General features: G+C 37.4%; 1 long non-coding RNA gene across 1 annotated transcript; it reads right to left on the reverse strand.

The window, feature by feature from the left end:
* Positions 1–2153: 2153 nt before the first annotated feature.
* LOC112711066 (uncharacterized) lies at positions 2154–6375 on the reverse strand. The gene is made up of 2 exons (XR_003157198.3): positions 5599–6375; positions 2154–5495 (listed from the first exon to the last, which is right to left on the reverse strand). It is a non-coding gene; the product is annotated as an uncharacterized lncRNA (long non-coding RNA).
* Between the last annotated feature and the right edge of the window lie 1159 nt (positions 6376–7534).

Consider the following 7534-nt stretch of genomic DNA (forward strand, 5'->3'; position numbering starts at 1 on the left):
TTTGATATTCCATCCTTTATGCACCTTGATTCAAATTGTCCATCGACATCTAATCCGTTCCTACTCTCTAGCCCACAAAGAGCTCTAAGATGGCCGTCCGTTTCTAACAATGCATATTGATATGGGCCAAGAAAATTAAAGGATGAGATGATTACCCACTCAATTTGTGATTGGGACGGCGACTTAGCAAGGAAGGTATCCAATGGTCTTGACATTGTAGGTTCCACTTCCTTTGCCTCCTCCATGATGATTTCCATCTTTGGATAACTTTCTTTAAATTCTTTTTGTTTGCTAACTTCCTTCGAACCTTTATCATTGATCAGGTTATGTGTTGGAGGTTGCGCACCCTCCTCAACATTGATTTCACATTCGATGGGGGAAGCTTCAACAAGATCACCATTGTTACTTGATGTAGAGTTATTTTCGTTGATGGAACTTTCTTCTTGTTCAACCTCCTCTAGGTCTTCTTCCACTTCTTTATTTTCAACAATCTTCATTACCTCCGCTTGTTGCAATACATACTCCAATTCCTTGCGCTCAACTTGAGATTCTAAAGTTTCCCTCATACCTCCCTCTTTGGTTGCTTTCTCACAATCATCCGTGAACTCATTTCGGTTGTGATATGAATCCCAAGAATCTATCTTTTGACGGATGGTTGCTTGAAGTTGATCCATTTCTTCCTTGAAACGATCCCTTAATTCTTGTTCCGCTTTACTAACATAATTAGGATCATATTGCTCTTGGATTAATGGACATTGATATTCTTCCATGGAGGTTTGTGGCGGAGAGGGGAAATCATATTGGAAAGGAGATTCATCAAAGCTTTGAGGTGGGAAGTTGTTTCGGTTATTGGTAGAGGGTGAAATTATACGGGACGTAAATTCTTGGAGGGTAGAGGTGAAACTAGTGAAGGCGGTTTGGAGTTCTTCTTGCTCTTGAAGGATGATACCAAGTGTATCATTCATGGGGGTTTGGGTTGGAAGGTAAAGATGTTGGAGTGGTGGTGATTCAAGGGTTGCTTGTTCATAATCGTCACAAGGGTATACGTAGGGGGAATATAGATTTGGATCATATGTAGGCAATTGGGGGAAATAAGGTGTGGGTTGAGAATATGGTGTGTAGAATGGTGGTGGTTGAGAGGTATAACCATGATAAGAATCATCATGTTCATAGGAATGATATGCATTATAGGAAGGATTACCATCATAGTAACTTGAAGGGGAAGGTTGCCATGGTGATTGCTCATATGGATATGGCTCCCTTCCTGAGAATTCGTCTATCCCATAATGTGAGCCATCATTCAAGTTTTCATTGCCTACAAAATAGTCATAGTCATATCCAAAACCACAAGGACGGGAATTCATAGTGGCAAATAGAAACAAAACCAACAGAGATCTTAAAACTAACAAAACCTAACAAACAAACAAAAGACAAACATATTCACAATATTCACATATTTACATTAACCAAAAACATGGCACTCATGCGCATTCCCCGGCAACGGCGCCATTTTGACGAATGAAATTTTGCCGGTATAGAAATTATCAAGTAATCAATCGTAGTATAGTCTAAACCGACGCAAAATCCATCATCAAACAAATCTACAATCTATAACCGAGAGTATTAGTCCCGAGTCGTTCTTCCCTAGGAATGCTACAAGGATGCATGTTATTGGTTAAGTGGTCTTTTGTGGTCTAAAGAATGTGGCCTAGAAGTGTTAATAAAAGGGAACAACAATCAATCAATAGTAAAAACCTTGGCCAAGGTTGAACATTGGAAGTTCCATCACTATAGTTTCCTTCAATTGTGATAACAAAGGAGTGTTGCTTCACTTAGTCAACCCCTAATTATACAGGAAAGTCAAGTGAAAGTAACTAACTTGAGTCACAAGTCCTAGTCTTACCCTAGGGGAGTCTAGCTTTAGTGCACTCCAAATCAATTAGCAATTCTCAATCCTTAATCAACAATTGACATCCATTATTCAAGTGTCTCCAATGACTCAACCACTAGGCCAAGTGAGGGGATACTACTCCATATCTAAAGTTGGCATTTTCTCAAACACTTGGAGAGCAAGAATGAAAGACATAGCAAAATGGAGAGAGAAGAATTAGAATTAAAGCAATTCAACACAAGAGATTAACAACAATCAACAATGAACAACAATGAAAATGAAATCTTCAATGAATCAATAGAATCCAATAACAACAAAGTTGAATCTAAGACTTATGAGATTAGAACAATTACAAACACTAATGAGATTAGAGAAGATGATCTACAACATGAACAAAGTAAATTGAGTGTTGTAATAGATCTCACCAAGGAATGGTTGAGAATTGAGAAAATGAAGATGAATCCTAGAGAGAAGTTGGAGTTTCTCTCTCTACAAATGTAACTAACTAAAAATATCTCCCTAATGATCTAAAATTAGTCTATGGATGTGAATGTGTGTCAATCCCCTTCAATCCTTGGCTCTTATGTGCATTTTGGCGCCAAAGTTGGTTGCTGAAACCCTTCCAAAATCGCCAGGCACGTGTTGCAATAAAAGAATCACGTGCGGACTACGACGCGTGCGCGCACGGTACGCGTGCGCGTCCCTGGCTAATTCTGCGATGTGCGCGCGAGCGCCTTGTGCGCGTACGCGTGCTTGGCCGAGATCAACTCTTTGGCTTTTTGTGCTTCTCTCCACTTGTATGCTTCCTTCCTTGCTTCCTTTGATCCATGCCCAGCCTATTTTAATCCTGGAATTACTAGCAAACACATCAAGGCATCTTATGGAATCAAAGAGAAATTAGAATTCATCAAGATAAGGCTTAAAAAGCATGTTTTTACACTTAAGCACAAAGATGGGAGAGATAACAAAACCATGCTAATTCATAGGCTAAATGTGACAAAAGGTTATCAAAATACTCTAAATTCAATACAAAGCAAACCGTCAAATTGGGGTTTGTCACCGACACACCTTCTGTATACAGGAAATAACCCCTCTGCCACTACAGAAATGGAACAGGTGGTCACGGTACTTCTGTAGCAGGAAATAACCCCTCTGCCTTACAGAATTAAAATATGGATCTGTACCGCAGGAAAGCGTTCTCAGTGGTCGCACCACCATCTATCTGACTGCCCTCACGCAGCAGATCATCACACAAATATCTCAGGAGTTGCCATAATACAACAAATGAATAAACACATCTCTTGGGTCGCCTCAAGCAACAAATGACCTTTCAACAGGTCCTCTGCTTTTTATTCTCTTTTATAATCATAAATACGCAAGCAAGACAAAACCCACGCCCTTGCCAATAATTTCATAAACTGAATATCTTTCCTCAAAAGAATTAGTGTAGTTATCATCATAAGTTATCATTCTCATTATTCATTTCTAGTTACATATTCTTACACAATATCTCTCTCTTTCTTTATTCAATCATGTTGTACAAACCTTACGACTTCCACTTTTACAACCTCTTAACTCAAACCAATTTTAAAACCACTTTCTAGTTTAATTTTCTTTCAAAAGACTCAAGGAAATCGTTTATTTTAGATTCGCTAAATACTTTTCAAAACATCACCCTCTTACTAAAAGTAACCATATAAAACTCTTTTTCAAGTTTACTAACTTCCCAAAGACTCAAAAACCGTCTCTCTTTACCATTCAAATTCAAATATTATATATATTCATTAAACTTCTAAAAAGTAATCCTTTATTTCAAACCCCAAGCATAACTCTCTTCATATTGAATAAATCTCAAAACATAACTTCTTTTATAAATAATTCAAACTTGAACATAAACCTTGGTAATTCAAATTCAAAATAGTATAATTCTTTTCTTACCTAAATAAAATTGTTTTCATAATAAATTCAGCCCATACATAATACTTTAATCAATAGATAAAACTTAAATAACATAACTTTCCAAATTCAAACCTTCTAAAATAACTTTTCAAATGAAACCTCAAATTTTTATAAAATTTCGGCAGCACTTTCCCTAAAACTCGGACTTAGCCACCCTTATGGGTTCCCTCTTTCTCAACATCTTATCAAACCTTTCTCAATAATTATCACAGCAAATTCTCAATCAATCAGAAATTTAACAATCCGCAATAGTTAACAATTCAGCCATAATCCGCAATTTTCACATACTCCATCAGTCCAATTCCATTCTTATCAATTCATAACTAATTTCCACATAATCCATCAATAACTTCTATTTCATCAATTCATCCTTTATTTTAACCAAAGGACTAACAGTTTTTCACTTTCCAAATACCCAACACACATTGTCACCTAACTTAATCAAAATCTTAGCAATATTGACACCAAAACACCCAAAGTATGTATTATTTACATAATTCCAGTTCTCTTATAATATGTTCACCCCAAAGATTCTGCTCCATATAGTTTCCAATTATCACAAGTTATCCTTATACTTTTAGAGTTACTGTTTTTATCTTTAAATTCAGATTTCATAAGATAAATTTAGTAATCAAGCTTCAATCTGTTAACAGTTCTCAAACTTAATTCTAATTGATCATGAACCAACATTAACAACTACCAAAACCAGTTCCAACCAGTCACAAGTCAATTTCACAGCCATTCCGATACATCAGATAACTAAAAATAACAACAAGAACTTACTCTCCGTAACCAGAATACAGCCACAACTTAGCCAGAATTAATCTTACCAATTAATCAATAACTCACAACAACAGAACCAGTCACAATCACAGCCCCATTTCAACTAATTTCAACCCGTCACAAGTCCATTTTACAGCCATTCCAATATATTAAATTTCCAATACAATATCAAACAATTCAAAATAATTCATTCAGGATCAGAACCTCAGTCAACTCATTCATCGCAAAAATCAATAATTCGGAATACAATTCACAACCGCATCTAGTTTCAATTACAATTCAGCGTAATCACAGCCACATTCAATTCTAATAATAAATCAGAATAGTCACTCCAACAAGAACACCTAATGACGTCCACAGCCACAATCTAAAATCAATAAATTAATTAAAATACTAAGAAATCATCTCAATACCAAACTTAATCCAAATTTTACAACCTCAAATTAAGCTTATCCCTACCAATTAATCATGTTTATGAATTATTTGCAATTACTCACTAAACTTCTTTGGCATTCATAAGTTAAAACTGTTAATTATGAAATAAATCCCCTACCTCGACTAGCCGAAATTCGATAATCAAACGCAACAAAGCCTTCTTTTGTTTTTAATTCGCAGTGGCAACAACAACCTTGAACCGAACCAACAGCAGCGGCATTTCTGATCACTTCTCAGCAGCAGCAGTGGCATGAACTAATCGATTCAGAACCAGAATAGTACTATTGACAAGCACCAGCGACTTCGGTGGCAGAACAGGAGCTTAAAGTGACAATTTTGTTTACCTCAGTGGCAGTTGCGGCGGTGTAGAGTAACTTAAAGTGACAATTTTGTTTACCTCAGTGGCAGTTGCGGCGGTGTAGAGTAACTTAAAGTGACAATTTTGTTTAATACAAACAATCTCAACGACAGGCTTCACAATAGAGACAAATTGGGCGACAAGGAAGAATCAAAAACAAGGTGAAGCTTACCAAAATAGTAGTGGTTCTAATGGTGGTTTCCTGGGCAGCTCGAATGTTGGTTCCCGGTGGCAGAAAGCTCCGGCAACTTGCAGAATTCAGAGGCAGAGGCAGAACAGGAGCTAAAGATGAGTAGTGACATGGATAAATTACTTCAGAATCAGAACAGTATCCTCGGCAAGCTCCAACAACCTTCCCGGCGACAGCTACGGCGGCGCCGTGGTTCGGCGACGGCACTACAGCCCTTGTCGAGCTTTGGCGTCATCAACAATGATGCCTCTCAGTACCATCGCGTTCTGTTCGGCGACGGCCAAGCCTCCTTCCCAGCGGCGGTGTTCGGGTTCCCTTCCTCACCGGTGGCTCTGATGGCAATAGCAAGGCAGAGCAACGGCGGTAAACCCTAGTGGCAGCAGCGATGGTCAGCGGCGCTCCTTGGATGACTACGTGTGCGATGGGTCCAACGGCGGTGGGGACAGCCGAGACGACGGCGACCGTAGCGGCTCAACGACCCCTCGGGAGCTCCGCCTCCTTTCTTGCGCGATGACGGAAACTGCTCAGGGGAGACGACGACGCAGGCGAGACGCGGCGGTGGCGGCGAGCTGGACAGCGCAGAGTGCGGTGGTCCAGTGGTCACGTCACGGCGGCAGCAGAGCAGCATCTCTTCCCTCTGTCTGTTTCTTTCTCAGTTGTGTGTGATGTTTACGTTTAGGAAAGGAAAGGGGGTGGGGGTGCGGCTGCGTGTGGTGAGGGATGGGGTCTCTAGGGTTAGGGTTTCTCAATTAATTTGGGAATTAGGGTTAGAAATTAGGGATTTTATAAAGAAATATGGATAGATATGAATAGATATTTTGATAAAATTGGAGGGTAGAGTAATTTTAAAATCAAATATACTCTCTAAAAAAATATTTAGGAATATTATTTATCAACATATTGCTAAGTTCAATCAATTATTTCTAATTTACATTATAAAATAAACATATTAATCATATAATTATAAAATATAATCCAAACTCAGTATTAATCATTCAAATTAAATGATATAACTTCTCATTATTTTTCTATCACTAGACTTTAATTTCAATTTATAAAATAACTAATTATAATAAAAATTGTGCATAAATATTAATTGACTTAAACTTAAAGAATTTATAAAAATTAATCTAATCATTTCTAGTAAATTAATTCCTAAGAGTTCAAATTAATAACATAACTCATTCAAAATAGAATTTATTTAAATTAAATTACAATTCTTTCTTATTTTTCAATTACCAAAATTAAAACTTCAATTATACCAAACATCTAATAAAATTTATATAAAAATTCTAATTAATTTAAACTTCAATTATCATGAAACTCTATTTAATCACCTTTAGCAAAATAATTTTCTTAAAATAAATCACAAATAACTAATTATTTGATTTTCAAAAACTAAGGTTGTTACACACTCTAAGCACTAATTCACCCACTTCTACATCAATTAGAGCTCTCTCAATGGCTAGGAATGACCTTCCTAGAATTATAGAGGCATTCTCATCCTCCCCCGTGTCAAGAATCACAAAATCTGCTGGGAGGAAGAACTTACCCACTTTGACCAAGATATTCTCTACTAATCCATATGCAGACTTTATAGATTTGTCTCCCATCTGTAATGCTATCCTTGTGGGTTGTACCTCTTGGATTTGCAGCTTCTTCATCACAAACAAGGGCATTAAATTGATACTTGCTCCCAGATCACATAACGCTTTCTCAAAGGTTGTGCTCCCAATGGTGCATGGAATTTGAAGGCTCCCTGGATCTAACATCTTCCTTGGCAAGTTATTCTAAATGATGGCACTACATTCCTTAGTCAGGACCACTGTCTCATCTCCCTTTAAAGGCTTTTTCTTTTGACAGCAACTCCTTTATGAATTTGACATAGAAAGGCATTTGCTCCAAAACCTCAGCAAAA

This window comes from Arachis hypogaea, chromosome 9, assembly GCF_003086295.3.
Source record: "Arachis hypogaea cultivar Tifrunner chromosome 9, arahy.Tifrunner.gnm2.J5K5, whole genome shotgun sequence".
NCBI classification, from domain to species: domain Eukaryota; kingdom Viridiplantae; phylum Streptophyta; class Magnoliopsida; order Fabales; family Fabaceae; genus Arachis; species Arachis hypogaea.